Here is an 18,660-nt window from a genome sequence, read left to right as displayed (position 1 = left end):
GAGTGTGATGAATCTCAGACTACCTCCAGCTAAAACCTTATTGACTACTTCTGTTGCTTTTTATATTTATCTCTGTTTTTCATTTACATAATTTACTGTCTAATTTACTTGTCTTAGATGTACCTCTGATAATTAGTATATATTGTTTTAACAATTTACTAGTTACTGTTGTTGGGGGAGAACTATGTGTTTTGGTATGTCATGCTTTTCAGCATGACAGAGAACTCTGTTTCTAAAGTGTTTGATTTTAGGATTATTTGGATAGGCAAGGTGGGTTGTGGGGATAAGAGAATAAGTTGTGTACATCTAATGTTATTGGCATTCTGAACTTTTCCTACATAAGATAGCAAAGCCTAGAAGCAGGAAGTGAATGATTTTTCTGATAACAGAAAATTTTAAAGAGGTTTTATTTTTCTTTTCCCATCTAAAATTACTTACTATATAATAAAACGCTACTGTTATGCACTTGAGAGTTCCCAAGCACAAAAGACCAAATAACTGCTCAAAATGTCTACTAGAGGGAGAAACTAGCTATTCACACAAAAAAGGCAACTACGATGCTTTATAAATAAAAAGATTTATATAACAAAAATGCTCTACAACACAAAAATAAGCTCCTTAGAGCAAAAGGCACAGGATGCATTGCCTTGAAAATTAACAAAAATGCTCTACAACACAAAAATAAGCTCCTCAGAGCAAAAGGCACAGGATGCATTGCCTTGAAAATATGCAATCTAAATAACAATCACAGTCCCAATATGAAATACCAGAGGTAAAGGCAAAAAACAGCAATGGATCAGAATATCCAGAAAATCACAAAAAGCACAGAATAAACTCAAGAGGACTCACCACACAATGAGCATATTCAGAATGAACCACAAGGGATTGTGGGTTGCCCAAATGGTGCTTGGCAGGTGGCCCTGTCTCTTGGGGAACCACCCACAAATACATAGGACAAGATACACAGATACATAGGAAAGTAAATTACCAACAAATACAACATAAACAAATGAATAAAAAATGAACATAACAAACATAAAAACAGCGTTTGAACCTGAGTCAGAAGGGAAACGCTGGCTGAAACATAACGGCTATAGTCTGTCTCTTTGCGAGTGTATGGCTCCACTCCTTCTGAGCAATCTGATTGGTCAATTTAGCTTTGGTTGCTTAGTCAAACATGATAGAGAGAGGAAGCACCAGAGGAGGTTGAGACACATGAGAATATCAAAGATAGACACTTTGAGAGTCACCTTTAAATACTGGAAGTATTTGCAAGAATACGAATCATGTTTTCACAGAAGGTAATGGGGACCTATCTGCCGTTGGGGGTAGTCAAAAAGTGGACAGGAGGTGATCAAGGCACCTTGAAATAAGAGTCTGTGAACCAGATTAAACAAAAACATGATCAAGTGAGGAAGTGCCGGGCAAGAGAGGTTGACACACATAAAGATACTGAAGAAAGGTGTATGAGGAACCCTGAGAGTACACAGAAGTCAGGAGATATATCAAATATTTTAAAATGTATTCTTTTATCCATCTTCAATAGGTAATGTAGCTAGTACATTTATAAGTTTCATAAGTTGGAATGTTACAAGGTCTTAATCATGAACTAAAAAAGAAAAAAAAGCATTTTTAGATCTTAGGTCCCTGTACGTACATATAGTACTTTTCAGGAGACCTATTTAAGTAATGAGGGTCAATTTTGGTTGAAAACAGTTTGAGATAGTCAAGTTTTTCACTCTAACTAGAAGACACAGAGACTGGGAATTCTGAATTACAAAGCAGTCTCCTTCATAGTTACTGAAGTACCATCAAACCCTAAATGCTGCTATAATGTGGTTGAAAGAAAAATATATTAAACTAAAATAATTCTTGTGATATACAATGGTATGCCTCAAATTTTGTATTAATTCATAAAAAAGATGTCTCAAAAGTGAACAATTGCAGGATATCTTGATTGTGCTTGAAATTCCAATTTAGATCATCAACATCTGTAACTACAATATCTAAACCTGCTAGAATAATAACCTAGTTCTTCATGTTTCAGCAGGTTCATCATTGCTGTTCACAAATACAATGTTACCATTGTCTCCATTAACACTAGAATTACCAGAGTCTACGAAAAAACTCGTAGATCCGGCCCACCTTAAAACCATTCGCAGCTCTCTTTTGTTTTCTAAATGTGCCGATTAAGACGAGCCAGCAAGCAGCCGGCTATTCCATCCCCCACCGTCGCAGAGCGTTCACTAAGTTTTCCCAGCTCTTGCCTTGTTTGATTATCTGGGAGTGACTGAACTGCTAGAGTTTTAGTGTGGAAATAATAGATCGCTATTTGGAACACACACAGTTCATGTGTGTTACATTTCTACAGCAATCTGTGTAAACACATTTTTAAAACAGAAACGTTTTTCATATTTTAGTAGTAAATGACAAAATGTAGACATAAACTATTTAATGTATGAAGCCTGAAGTCCAAAGATCAAGTAAAAACACTTCCACAAAAGGTTCAAGACTGATACAATAGCTTCCATGGCATAGCGGTAAGATTTGCTGACTTGTAATTGAGAGTCCCCGGTTCGATCCCCACTCACTCCTATATTTGCCGTTTTCAGTAGTGAGCTCCTCTTTTTGTTAATATTATACAGTACACACATACATTTGGTTTGTGTCTGTAACACACGGTGTGCATTTATAGGACTTGTAAAAGTTACCGTTTTTTTTTTACTTTTATTCTCTCTAAATCACAATCACGATACATACTACCGCCCCCCCCCCCACCAGGGATCTGACGCTGTTACTTTTTATTTGAAACGGAATAACTGGAGATGTGAGTGGTGTTTTGAGACAATGGAACTGGACATTCTCTCATCTGGAGGGATAAAAGCTGACACACAAACGCTGGCGAATCTGCCTTCTTCGTATCTCACCGTCACTTGATTTTTTTATTCGGTTTTATTGAGTGTTCCTGCTCATGCTGAATTAGAGTGCACCTTATGGTGAATGATGTCAAAACAACAAAAAAACACAGACGTAGGTATATATGATATTTGGAATTATTCGTTTTATGACCTGTATAGTACATTTCGGAAAACTTTGTGGCACGGATGCAACATTATTCATATTATTCATATTCATTCGCATAACATCTTGCGTTTAGTAATCAGTGAATGCGTATTTTTTTTTCCCGATCTTGCCAGTCCCCACATGTTGCTGTATGCTGTTTCTTTTGTACTCCAGGACATGCAGAGGATAGAATAGTACAGAGCAGTAAGTTCAGCGTTATATGCAATAATCAGATTCAAATGTTAACTGTTCACACACACGCAAGGATAGTCTTTCCTACATTTACAACGTGTGTACCTGTTACAATGTACATGCTTCTCTCTATGCTGTGGTTCCTATTACACACCTGAAAGAAAGGGACAATATATGTGAAAACATCATCGCACTAATGCAATATTATTTGAAAACGAACAGCGTCAGATCGGGTCTGGATTTATGTTGGCGCTATTACTGAAAGAAAAAAAGATCAACATATGTGTTGATCCAGCAGAACTGAATAAGCTCACGCGCTCTAGCATCCCCACCCCCGATCTGACTCTAAGAAACAGCGCAAGTACAGATGCAAACCAAGTGTGATCAAGATTTCCCGGTTCGATCTCACTCACTCCTATATTTGCCGTTTTCAGCACTGAATAAGCTCACATGCTCTAACACCCCCCCCCCCCCCCCAAAAGAGCAGCTTACTACTGAAAACGGACATAAAATTTATAAATTGGTATGCACTGTAAATCGTTAAGTTTAAAATGTCGATCGTGGTTATTTCTGTTAATTAATTCATGCTTTTTACTTAGAGTCAGAACAGGAGCTTGTTCAGCTTATTCAGCTTCTGATCTGACTCAAACAGCGCCAGTATAACTTCACACCCAACCTGACGCTGTTCGTTTTCAAATAATATTGCATTACTTCGACGATGTTTTCTGATTGGTACTATTCGCGTCATAAAATGATTTCTTCACATATATTTGTCTCTTTCTTTTTTAAAATGTGCGTTGTAGCACGCAACAACTGGCCACCTGCATGTTCTTGCGCACACTGAATAAGACAGCGCTATATGCAATCATCAGATTCAAATGTTAACAGTTATATAGCACAGAATGGAAATCAGCAGTTCTTAGCATTGCACCACGCAAGCTGTCATATCAACCGCCTACTGTAACTTGCTTTCTTTTTTCTTCAGTTATATTCTTGAATAAAAGTGCACTTGTTTTATTATACTTTTACATGGGGTAGGGAAGGATTCTGAACACGACTGAGACAATGAAAAGTGTATTAAAAAAAAAAAAAAAACAAAGCTAACCTTTGCAAATATCATAAATTACACCGGCTGTTACAGATTGAAATCAAATGTATCTTTTTATTCTAAAATAGTAAAAATAAGAACACTTCACTTCTCATAAGGGAATCATGCAGGATCAAACTCATGACCTTCTGATTACCAGTCAGCAACTGATACTGTTGCGCCACGGCGGCAATCATAGTAAATAGGTGTCAATGTCCCACACTAAGGCAGCTTTTTTTGGCGGCGGCTTTTTTTTTGTACCTTTTATGAAAGTGTTTCTTTGATATTTGGACTTCAGGCATCATACATTATATAGTTTATGCCTACATTTTGTCATTTGTTACTAGAATATAAAAAACGTTTCTGTTTTAAAAATGTGTTTACACAGATTACTGCAGAAACGCAACACACATGAAATGCGTGTGTTCCAAATAGCGATTTATTATTTCCATTCTAAAACTCTACTCACTCCCAGATAATCAATCAAGGCATGAGCTGGGAGAAGTTCATTTACGTTCTAAGTCGGTGGGGGGATGGAATAGCCGGCTGCTGGCAGCATGTCTTTATCAGTACATTTAGATGACAAAAGACGCTGGCAGAGAGGTGAGAACGGTTTTAAGAAGCGATTTTAAGGTGTGCCGGATCTATGAGTTTTTTCATAGGCTCTGGTAATTCTAGTGTTAATGGAACACCTGGTCTATATCTTTCATTATGCTCCACTAGTGCAACTTGTGAAAAATAACTTGAACTGTATTGTATTTTCCATGGCAGAAGTTAAATACCTTTCAGTTAAACAAATTTGTGATTTAAAAAAAAAAAAAGAAGTTGAGGCAATTTCCAATAAATCTTTCCCAAAATATTTCTTAAATCTGGAGGTGAAACGAAGAATTTGTTAGGAAAAATAAGGGTCAGAACTAGTGAATGTTACAATAAAAGTAAATGCTGCTTTTGCAGGTTGCCAGCTGACCAGAATGTCAGTCAGCCAGTCAGTCAGTCATTCTCCAACCCGCTATATCCTAACACAGGGTCACGGGAGTCTGCTGGAGCCAATCTCAGCCAGCACAGGGCGCAGTGACCAGAATGAACATAGCGAATAAAGACGCTGTATTTAAACTGTATCTAAGGCAGCCAATTAGATTAGACAAGACAGCTCCCACATATTTGGATTGGCAAATTTATCATAATGAAGACAGCCACATTGGTCAGCTAGCTAGGCCATCCTTAATATCCTTTGCCAGTAGAGTTCTGCCATTTGGACAAATAAGGCAGCTGTTACCCATGTAGATCAGTTGACTAGAGGGATACAAATTAGTCATCACCTAGACAACACAAAAACAAAAACACCATATTAAAACCAAAAAGTCTAAGACAAAAAATATACATATATTCTCAGTTATTTCTTAAAAACAAAATAATCTTATTTTTATATTTACTGTAGAAACAGTTGTGAGGAGCCACATCTTCACCTGCACTTACTACACAAAGCTATACGTTGAGAGCCTGAAGTTCCATATACATTTTCACAAATGTGGCTCATTCTATTTTTGGCTGTTTTGTAGTGTGATTAATAATGTTGTCAATGATCAATACCAAGTTTGTCAAAACACAAAACAACAAAAGGTGACACAACAAATCCACAAAATAAAAAATAAAAATGTCAGAATTGGTAAAAATTCTCCTAAAAGTGCCAAAACCCTAACAAATTGTATCACACCTTTCATAATATATATATGGGTTTATTTGTTGTTAATAACACTATCATGAAGCTGGGGTGTATTAACAACTGCAAAAGAAAAGATAAATTTGAGTTTCATGTTAAAATAATAAAATTTTATAACAGAAATATTTAGCCTGTCAGTCTTCATTAATTGTGTTTAAACTGAAAAATAGATGTTTCTGATATTTATTTTTCATTTGGAAATTTACTGTTACATTTTATAAGGTCACCCATTAGAAATATGTCTTCTTATTAATGCACCAAGAGGAATTTACATTTACCTTTTATGTAACGTACCTTTTGTAACTAATTGCAGACCGATTGCTACTATTAGTTTCCTGCAAGTATTGTTCGATTTGTTTTCCATAATACATTATTAAAATTATTCTGTATCATACCTATCATATTTTCCCTAATGTGATTTCAACATAAAGTACTCAAGTGCAGCTCTTTATCTGGCACATATAAGAAACATTATTTTTGTATTGAAAATATTAAAAACCTATTAAATAAATTAAAATAAAATAAATAATAAAAAAAAAAAAATCTACTTTTCAGCACTAATGCACATTAAGAAATGGACACTTTCTCAAGGTGTATTACAAAGTTGCAAAGTAAATATCTTGATTTGTTTTTTGCATTTTAGGATAAAATAATATCAAAGTTTTTTCTAAATGAAACACAAAATAATTACAAACAACAACAATGCTTGCTTGGCGGAGATGTGTACTAACAGTAGATACCACAAAACAGACATTTCCAAAATCTCAAAAAACATTTTTATACTCCTCTAATTCATTTTTCATAAAGCATTTCAAGTATTTACTTGATAAATCCAAAATACATTGTGGGATACCTGCACAATATAAAATGAAGACATTGCTAAACAATGAGATGAGTTCAGAGCTCGGTCAGAGCAGAACATTCAGTGTGCATTTTATAATGAAACAAAGCTCAAATAATCAGAACTTGCCTGAACAGTAGAATATGAGATGTTAGCATCTCATATGCAGTTTTCATACAATTTTTGAAATTAAAAGATGAATACTGGGAAATATTTATTCGCTTTTCAATTTTTTTTTAAAGAATTACTGTAGATGGATTACATTTGACTTTTGACTTATTTTGGTCAAATCAGTTAGAAAGTAGTGAAGTGTGAGGTTTATAAAGCTTTATATGAGGTTTATAAAGTTTAAATACATTTGTGGTATTCTGAGCTGCAGTAAGAGTATTTTTGTGAAAAATATACATACAGTAACTTTCTTTAGATGGGTTGGGATTCTGCCAAAATTAAATATCAATTTTGTTTAATTTGTTTTAATACAGTGATATGAATTTCAGAACCCAGACCAGAGCAACAAACAGGTTTAATGAACTTGGAATATTCAGTATCAATACCAAAACCTACCATGTAAAAAAAACTTTTGAAACACCACCTTCATAGAATAGATATCAGTATTTCTAATTAATAAAACTACAACTTTATCTTATATCATGTTAATTGAAACACATTCTGTGTAGCTGTATCAATATGAAACTGTTTATTTTTGCTTGCTTGACTTAATTACTGAAGGCACATGCCTTGCGCCCTGTGCTGGCTGGGATTGGCTCCAGCAGACCCCCATGACCTTGTGTTAGGATATAGCGGGTTGGAAATGAATGACATGTAAATGTTATAACTAAAATAAAGACATAACTGAATTACACAAAATATAAACCCAGATGACACTTTAAATGTTTAATTTAAGTGACTTGTATAACTCTGTGTGCTAAAAATGTAATTCTGTAATATGAGTTGGAATTGGCTTTCCACTTTGTTAATGTATATTACTTTGTTATGAAAGATTAATGATTTTCTGTTTTGTTAAGTTTTACAAAATTATACACTTGGTTCAGATTTACAACAAGTGAACTGCAGTCCTCAAAATATCAAAGTGTATAAATTTAAAATATGCATCTGTAATATGCACCTCAGCAAGGAACATGCATTAAAACTTCATGTTATTATATACTGTACATTTTATCTTAAAATTTAAGGGTGGCATAGTGGACGAGTGACTAGCACTTTATGTATTTCTATTTTTGCCATTTAAGTGTTACTCCTGGAGCCTAATGTATAATGCCATGTTCACACTAAATTCACACTAAAACATGGCGCATGGAGAAAAGTGGAAATGTGTGTATGCACAAAAAAATTCAGATATACAAAACCGTGCGTAAGTCAAATTCCATGCACTTCACTTTCCTAAATCCCGGGCACCGTGAAATATAACACAAGTGCACGCGCCTGCCGCCCCACCCTGTCTCTTCCCATTATTTTGCACATTTTAATATGCAAATCAATTTGATTATCACCTTCCATTCAGTGTTCGGTTAAAAGAAAGTGTCAAAAGCATGTGAAAAAAGAAGAAAAAAAAGAAGTGGAGGCAAGGAAAAACATACTATTTGTTGGCTTAAGCAGTGGTATAAGCAACAAAAGTGTGGCTGAGACACTTGAAAGTTCAAGTTCAGAAAGTCGCACATTGCCTGAAATAAAAAATTAGTGGTCAGATATCATAGTCAACGTGTAAATGTAAGTTGCAGCTCGCCATTTGTTTATTCTGTTTCAGACAGTATTGCAAAAGCTGACCCCCGTGCAATGGTCAAGCAGTGATTGTGCTGCTGTGCCAAGCATGTCTTCGGGTGTTGGCTGCACACACACCTCTACCTCATAAACCGGTGGGCAACCATCTGGCTGTGTACAGATGGACGCTGTTCTGATTCACAAAATGCAATATTGGATACTGTAAGAGATGTGATCAATGAACTAAGGAATATAAGGGCTGTACTATGTGATATTGACCACAAATTAAATGAATTGGTTAACAAATAAATGCTGCCTCTGATTACCTGTTTTTACATTCTGCTAATTACCTTCAAAGTTTGGTGGGTCAAGGTCTGGTTCATCATACAGCGTCTCTTCAGGTACAGGCAAGCCATGATTGTATGTCACATTATATATGCAGTTTTTTTATTTTTAATGAATTTGCAAAAATCTCAAGTAAACGTTTTTCACGTTGTCTTTATTGGGTGTTGTGTGTAGAATTCTGAGGAAAAAATGAATTTAATCCATTTTGGAATAAGGCTGTAACATAAGAAAATGTGGAAAAAGTGATTCGCTGTGAATCCGGATGCACTGTACATGAGGCCCCTGGAAAGCATCTGGAAGTCGCACAGGCACAAATTAAGCACTGTCTTTTAAGTGAATATGCATGTGTGCATGGAACTTGCTTCCCATTTAGGGATGTTTCCAAACTTGAGTACACTGTTGCTGGGTATAGTTACTGTCTTTCTGTAAATCTGTTTCCATGTAGGCACATTAAGAAAACTGATGGGTGGGCTATATAAATGTAAAATTATTTTAAAGTTACCATGCAGCATTTTTTTCAAATGTGTCTAGTATATGCTCTGCCAACACTTTTTTAATGGAAAAAGTGGGATTATAAAACAAATTGGTGAAGTAGTAAAATTAATACAAATACTTGTATCAAGGCAGCAGATTGCTTTAGTTGACTTTTGTGAACCTCTAATCTGGGCACCACCGCCCAAACCCGGCACAGACAGACGCAGAGGCACAACTCCAAAGCACATAGTGTTTTTTATTTTCTCTTTCCCTTGTGGGAAATGCCTTCCCCGTTCCCCACAAATATAACACAGTCTCAGGCACAGCACAATACACAATTTTTCTGCTTTTCTTTCTCTTTCTTTCTTCTCTTCTCCTCCACTGCTCCTGGCAAGTTTTGGCTCCCTCCTCCCAACTCTGGCTCACCAAGTAGTGTCTGCTGGACCCTTATATAAGGCACCTGGAAGTGCTACAGGTGTTTGATGCTTGATCTGCTTCCGGCAGCACTTCTGGATGTGGCTGAAGAACTCAGTTTCTGCAGAATCTCCTGGCAGCGCAACAGACCCCAACAGGTCAGTACCAAACTCCAACTCCTATGGAGCCCTGCGGGAGTCCTAGGCACCGCTGCAACCCTGGGGGGCTGCCATCTAGCGCTCCGGGTGAGATAACACTCTGGCCACACTTGCTCCCCTGATCCTCCCAGTATGGAGGCATCCTGGCTGGGCAAGGGCCCCAGTCGTCCACCACACTCTTTAATGCAGTTTATGAACATTATTACTAAAGCATGGAACTGAGGTATGTATCAAACCTCAGTATAGCAGAATTGGCAACGCTTACCTTCTGACAAATAAATAAGTATTCATCTCACTCAAATAGGTTGAATGCACATCAGCATCCTACAGTCTGTTGCAGTCATATTTTTTTTCCCAGATGTGTTGCTATTGTTTGTTTTGGAAGCGCATAATACTCTCCTTCCACAAAAGCCATTAGTTTTAAGCAAGCCAACACCTTACTCCCTTCTTCATCTGTTTTCTTTTGTTCTATCTGAAATTAAGCTTTTTACAGCTTTTTACTTACAATATTAAAAGTAGTATTTGAAAGGAGTCTCCTTTTGTATTCAGCGTGCTCTCATTTTTTAAATCCATTTGAGTATTTTTTTTGTACCTCTTTTTTCCAGGATGTAGTCTTTCGGAGCTGGAGCAGAATTAGGAGTCACAATGTAGCACCCTTGTTTGTCTGCTAAAAGGCACAGCTCTCCCGTTTTTGTTTCTCTTCAACTCCCGTCACAAAATCTCCTGAAACAGAGATCTGGCACCCAGCCTTTCTACTGACTCCCAGAAATTCGAGTGTACAGTTAGTTTATTGTGGTGTATTAATAAAGTGGAGTCTATTAGTAAATGACTTCATAGCAAAATACTGAAATATTTGAAGTAGGTAGGTTTTCATAAATATAGTATTTCAAAAACTCTAAACTTACTATAAAACAAGTCCTCTCCAGGATGGATTTCTAGGACCTCAGAACAGTTAAAACCAACAATACTGACTGACTATAAAGAGTAAAATATCAAAACAGGTTCTTGCAAAAGTGTATCAGTTAGTTACTTAATTCTTTTCTTGTTGATTTGTAAATACAGTAATCCCTCCTCCATCGCGGGGGTTGCGTTCCAGAGCCACCCGCGAAATAAGAAAATCCGCGAAGTAGAAACCATATGTTTATATGGTTATTTTTATATTGTCATGCTTGGGTCACAGATTTGCGCAGAAACACAGGAGGTTGTAGAGAGACAGGAACGTTATTCAAACACTGCAAACAAACATTTCTCTTTTTCAAAAGTTTAAACTGTGCTCCATGACAAGACAGAGATGACAGTTCTGTCTCACAATTAAAAGAATGCAAACATATCTTCCTCTTCAAAGGAAACAGAGAGGAAAGCAAACAAATCAATAGGGCTGTTTGGCTTTTAAGTATGCGAAGCACCGCCGGTACAAAGCTGTTGAAGGCGGCAGCTCACACCCCCTCTGTCAGGAGCAGGGAGAGAGAGAGAGAGAGAGAGAAAAACAAAGTCAAAAATCAATACGTGGCCTTTGAGCTTTTAAGTATGCGAAGCACCGTGCAGCATGTTGCTTCACGAAGCAGCTGCACACAGAAGGTAGCAACGTGAAGATAATCTTTCAGCATTTTTAGACGAGCGTCCGTATCGTCTAGGTGTGCGAACAGCCCCCCTGCTCACACCCCCTACATCAGGATCAGAGAAAGTCAGCGCAAGAGAGACAGAGAGAAAGTAAGTTGGGTAGCTTCTCAGCCATGTGCCAATAGCATCCCTTGTATGAAATCAACTGGGCAAACCAACTGAGGAAGCATGTACCAGAAATTAAAAGACCCATTGTCCTCAGAAATCCGCGAACCAGCAAAAAATCTGCGATATATATTTAAATATGCTTACATATAAAATCCACGATAGAGTGAAGCCGCGAAAGGTGAAGCGTGATATAGCGAGGGATCACTGTATTATTAAGTCATAACAAAGCTTTGATAGCCCCTATTCTAAAGTATTACTCAAATGAGAACATCAATTGTGCTCACAGCACTACTCAAGTACTATTTGGAGAGAAACTTAATTGACCACCAGATTCTATTGATAAATTATTCCATATAAATTGTTACAGGTTGGACAGAATTGCTTACGCTGTTTTGAAATGTTGGGGCTCCAGCCAAGTGTCCCTATTTAATAGGCACAAAATAACAAAAGCTGTGGTCAATGGCACCAGCAACAGAAAATTATGTTGCGTTTGCCAGTTCAAAAGAAAAGCATTCCTCTTTGGGAGCCTCAGGAATATTGTAGGAGTTTTCTCAGGCCAAGTTTGGGTCCAAAAACTAGACAACCTCATCTGCAGACCATCAGGTTTTTATTGGCAGGCAGCATAGAGTAGTGTTTAAGACTTTGGACCTAGAATTTTAAACCCTGAGCTTGTGGGTTCAAATCCTGTTACTGTCTCTTCACTTCACCTGCCTGTATCGCAAATGTTGTAAGTCACCTTGGATGAAGGTATCAGCCAAATAGGAAATATTATTAAGTTGCTGGAACTGCTTGCTTTTAAGCTTGCTATACATAATTGAACATGGGGAAAACATTCCTGCATCAGATCAGTTCCTGCTTTTCCTAGCGACTTGGCTGCTTTTGATGGTTGTAGTAAAACAGAAACTGTATTCTTTTTAATTGAAATGGGTAATCTGTAGGAATAATGTGAAATTTGAGTATACAGTATATTATTATCAATACTAGATGTTTACAGTTTTCATGTTCATGCTTCTTTTTTTTTTTGGCCATAGGCAGGCAAAAAGTGCAAATACTGAATCCTGTTTTACTTTGAAACACTACAAGCAGCAGTGACTTTTACTGGATCCACATTTAGGCTTCCCATGCAATAATTTGAATGTTTTACTTTTAGGGTTGTTTTCTGTAGTGCCCGAAGTGGAAGAAAATAACTGCTGATACTTGGTTTGGAGGCTTCTTAAATGACTGGGTGTCTCCTTTAAAGTCCACAGATGAGATTGAATATGTAAAACATTTTGGAGAGCAAGGAAGCATTTCTGTTCAAAGTAAGACTATATGCATGCAAATTTAAACAAATTCAGAAGACACGGTAGGGGTCTCCTTTTAATGTCCATAGATGGCTTAGAAAGGGACACATCTGTGTACAGTATACAGTATATAATACAAGGTCCCATGATTCACACTGCATTGTCAGGATGACAATTTTAGCCATGGAATTCTCTGTATACCTCCACAATACAATTGTTAGTGAGGCACAGCTCAGGGCAACTGTATAAATGCATTTTTAAAACTTTGAGTGTTATCAGGAACACAGTGTTTAGTGGAATTACTAGGGTTTATTCATGGCAGTCCAGCCAAACTAAGTAATTGGGCAAAAATGCCCTTGGTCAATGAGGTGACTAAGAACCCAATAGTCATTTGATAAGAACTCGAGAACTCCTGTGCTGAGATGGGAGAGCCCATCCGATGGACAACCATCTTTGCAGCACTCCATTAAACAGGTGTTTATAGTAGAATGGCTAGATGGAAGCCACTCTTGCCAAATGACATTTAAAGGACACTGAGAGCATAAGGAGAAAGATTCTTATTGAACTCTTTGGGTAGAACTCCAAGCACTATGCCAGAAGAACACCAGGCAATGCTTATCATTTGTCAAATACCATCCCTACAGTGAAAAATTGTATGGCAGTATCATGCTATGAATGTGCTTCTCAGTTGCAGGGACAGGGAAATTGTTCAGAATTGAGGGAAGGACGAATGCAGTTACAGTAAATACAAAAAGGTCCTTTAAAAAAAAAAACCCAAAACATACAATCTTAGAATTGGATGGACAGTTTCACCATCTAGCACAACTAAAGCATATAGCCAAGACAATGCTGTAGTGGTTTTAGGACAAGTCTCTGACTGTCTTTGAGAGGCCCAGCCAAAAGCCAGAATTAAACCCCATAGAACATCGGTGCAGAGAAGATGGAAGTTTACAGAGGCTTACCATCATGTCTAACTCTGCTATGGAGGATCTGCCACAAAAAGTGGAATAAACTGCCGAAATCCTGGTGTGAAAAGCTTGTAGAGGCGTACCAAAGAAGACCTGAAGTTGTAACTGCTGCCAAACAGGCTCTCCAAATTAATGAATTAAGGGTCTGAATAGTTATATGAATGACAGATTTCAGTTTTTGATTTTTAATAAATTTTCAAACTTTTCTGAAAACATTTTTTCAGTTTGTCGCTATGCGTTATTGAGCATAGAATTAATTGAGGGCAAAAGTGGCAAAATGTATCCATTTAAAATTAAATCTACACACAATAAAGTGGGCAGAAAGTGAAGCTCAATACTTTTCTGAATCCACCGTAAGAAGAAACTGAATTAAATGAAAAGAAATTTGGCATGCAGACAACTGCATTATTGTGTTTTCTAAAATTATGTGACCAGACCAATAGACATCTTTTTCATCGAGCCTCTAATTCTGTATTTATGTTTCTTTGCCCAAGTACAAAGTAGCAGGTCTTCAGTCTCTTCAATTTTCTTTTATGTTGTGTTGGTATTAAAACCACATGGTGCATGCTAATTATGAAGTTGGCTGAAACAAGCTTTTTCTCTTGCGATTCCATTTAAGAATTGATTGTTTACTATCTTTTTCTGTAAGTATAAAATTTTAATTATGCCACTGACAGGAACTGTGCGTGATACAGTGCCCTACATTTATCACTAGGAGAGGGCCAGTTGCAGAGCTGTTTGACTTTGGAGAAATCCTGATGCGTTTGCAATGTTGAGCAGCAGGTGCCACATTATTATGTACAGAAAAGCAATTAGGAAGCATATTGGATGAATGGGGAGTGCATTAATATTAGCAAGTACATTTGTCAGTGGTTTTGATGCAAGTCTTTTTCTTTTCTTTATGCAACATTAAGATTGTGGCTCTCATAAATTCTCTCCTTAAACTGCCATCTGTTCCCCTGTCATGAAGGAGTAAAAGAGAGAAAAGTTTATATGAAGAAAACACCATTTATTTATTTATTTGCTTTTTATGTATTCTTTTAAAGAATCACAGTTTTCTTTCTTACCTGAACAATACCCACCCAATATTTTTAACCCAAAATGTGTCTGGTTGGCCAATATAAAATGCATTCATATATAGTTGTTATTTATAATGATTTTTTATGCCATTTTTTTGTTTAGCATAATAATAATATTTTAATTAAATATCCATATAATGTAAAAATCTTATTTAATACAATATTCAAATAATTTAATACATTTAGGAGATGCTTTTAATTACATTTCTTCAATTTATTGTACTTTTGGGTTATATATATATAGAGAGAAGCCAACAATACATCACAAGTTACTGATTCTGCTTAATGTCAGTAATATTTTATTCATTAATAGTTTCAGATGTTTTCAGTCATTGTAATAATGGGAATGTACAGTAACATTTACACACATATAGCCATGTTTACTGTGTTTATACTCATAATTTTATTAATTTCAATATAACAATGTCAATTAATCTCATGATGTTTATTTTAAACCCTTCTAAATATTTTTAAACAAATACAAGCTGTAAATTTCACTTTTTTGCGCATGCTTGAATATATGGTATATCTTAGTAGACAAGGGCTTAACTTACTGGGACTATCATGTGATGTTAATAGGAGGTAGCTGCAAAGGCAGATCCAGAAGTAAACTAACAAATGCATGGATGGCAAAGGACTTGCAGGTAATTTATACAGATCCCCAAGATAGCAGTATTTTTTCTTATTTACAATAAACCACCGTTTTATTCATTTTATTCCATCGATTTTTCGAAACCACTCATTTCATAACAAGATCATGAGGAGCATGGACCCATTTCAGTAGCATCAATCAATCATTTATATATACTGCATCTTTCACAGAGCACATTATAACAAGCTGTTTTACAAAGCAAACAAGGAGGCATTTGAAAGTAACAGGACAAAAACCAAGATAATTTCATAATTCAGTTCAATTCATTTTATTTTTTTGTGGCACTGAGTGCAGACCCAGTGCACTGTAACATGATCATATGGTACAACACAATTACAAGTCATTAATTGTATAGTGTACACACATAAAGATGAAGCTTAGTTTAAACACTCAATAAAACTAAACTGCTTCAACATGAAAGACATGAAGGGATATAAACAATATATGTTCATTACCATTGTCACTGAGATCTAGTTAATTGACAGTGGAGAAGAAAAAAAAAGACAAACTCCAGTCAGCAACATGCATTTGGACCTTTGGGGGGGTTCCACAGTCAGATATAAAAGACAAAGGCAGACAAAGTCCCAGATCTGAAGACCTGGGCCACCTGGCTATGACATCAAATGCCAGAGCAGTATAAAGAGAAGAGAAAAAGAATAGAAGTGAGATAGTTACTATTTTCAATTATTACAGTACTTACAGTTAGGTCCATAAATATTTGGACAGAGACAACTTTTTTTAAATTTTGATTCTGTACATTACCACAATGAATTTTAAATGAAACAACTCAGATGCAGTTGAAGTGCAGACTTTCAGCTTTAATTCAGTGGGGTGAACAAAACGATTGCATGAAAATGTGAGGCAACTTAAGCATTTTTTTAACACAATCCCTTCATTTCAGGGGCTCACAAGTAATTGGACAATTGACTCAAAGGCTATTTCATGGGCAGGTGTGGGCAAGTCCGTCGTTATCTCATTATCAATTAAGCAGATAAAAGGCCTGGAGTTAATTTGCAAGGTGTGGTGCTTGCATGTGGAAGATTTTGCTGTAAACAGACAACATGAGGTTAAAGGAGCTCTACATGCAGGTGAAAGAAGCCATCCTTAAGCTGCAAAAACAGAAAAAACCCATCCGAGAAATTGCTACAATATTACGAATGGCAAAATCTACAGTTTGGTACATCCTGAGAAAGAAAGCAAGCACTGGTGGAACTCAGCAACGCAAAAAGACCTGGACGTCCACGGAAGACAACAGTGGTGGATGATTGCAGAATCATTTCCATAGTGAAGAGAAACCCCTTCACAACAGCCAACCAAGTGAACAACACTCTCCAGGGGTAGGTGTATCGATATCCAAGTCTACCATAAAGAGAAGACTGCATGAAAGTAAATACAGAGGGTGCACTGCAAGGTGCAAGCCACTCATAAGCCTTTAGAATAGAAAGGCTAGATTGGACTTTGCTAAAGAACATCTAAAAAAGCCAGCACAGTTCTGGAAAAACATTCTTTGGACAGATGAAACCAAGATCAACCTCTACCAGAATGATGGCAAGAAAAAAGTATGGAGAAGACGTGGAACTGCTCATTATCCAAAGCATACCACATCATCTGTAAAACACAGTGGAGGCAGTGTGATGGCTTGGGCGTGCATAGCTGCCAGTGGCACTGGGACACTAGTGTTTATTGATGATGTGACACAGGACAGAAGCAGCTGAATGAATTCTGAGGTGTTCAGAGACATACTGTCTGCTCAAATCCAGCTAAATGCAGTCAAATTGATTGGGTGTTGTTTCATGATACAGATGGACAATGACCCAAAACATACAGCCAAAGCAGCCCAGGAGTTTATTAAAGCAAAGAAGTGGAAAATTCTTGAATGGCCAAGTCGGTCACCTGATCTTAACCCAATTGAGCATGCATTTGACTTGTTGAAGACTAAACTTCGGTCAGAAAGGCCCACAAACAAACAGCAACTGAAAGCCGCTGCAGTAAAGGCCTGGCAGAGCATTAAAAAGGAGGAAACCCAGCATCTGGTGATGTCCATGAGTTCAAGACTTCAGGCTGTCATTGCCAGCAAAGGGTTTTCAACCAAGTATGAGAAATGAACATTTTATTTCCGGTTATTTAATTTGTCCAATTGCTTTTGAGCCCCTGAAATGTGTTAAAAAAATGCTTTAGTTGCCTCACATTTTTATGCAATCGTTTTGTTCACCCCACTGAATTAAAGCTGAAAGTCTGAACTTCAACTGTATCTGAGTTGTTTCATTTAAAATTCATTGTGGTAATGTACAGAACCAAAATTAGAAAAAAGTTGTCTCTGTCCAAATATTTATGGACCTAACTGTAAAAGACAAAGTAAGAATTAAAATAAAACAACATTAATTAACATAGAATAAGAGTAAGGTCCGATGGCCAAGGAGGACAAAAAAAAAAAAAAACTCCAGACGTCCGGAGAGAAAAAAAAAATTCTGCAGGGGTTCCAGCCCCCTCTGGGCATTCTACCTAACATAAATGAAAGAGTCCTTTTTGTACTTAGGATTCTCATGGAAGGACTTGATGATGATGGTCATGCAGACTTCTGGCTTTTAATCCATCAATGTAGGAACATCCTGATGCTTTGATTAGGTGGTGGTGGCGCAGGTCGCCACCACAGAAAACCGGGAAAAGAAACAGAAGAGAGAGTAGGGGTTAGTACGGATTTTAGAGCCACCATGAATAGTTATTATAATGAATTGAATATACAGAGTATCAGGATTAATTTAAAGTGAAGTTATGAGAAGGCCATGTTAAAGTAATGTGTTTTCAGCAGTTTTTTAAAATGCTCCACTGTGTTAGCCTGGCGAATTCCTATTGGCAGGCTATTCCAGATTTTAGGTGCATAACAGCAGAAGGCTGTCTCACCACTTCTTTTAAGTTTTGCTCTTGGAATTCTAAGCA

This window comes from Erpetoichthys calabaricus, chromosome 15, assembly GCF_900747795.2.
Source record: "Erpetoichthys calabaricus chromosome 15, fErpCal1.3, whole genome shotgun sequence".
Taxonomy (NCBI): domain Eukaryota; kingdom Metazoa; phylum Chordata; class Cladistia; order Polypteriformes; family Polypteridae; genus Erpetoichthys; species Erpetoichthys calabaricus.
This window is presented reverse-complemented; position numbering follows the sequence as displayed.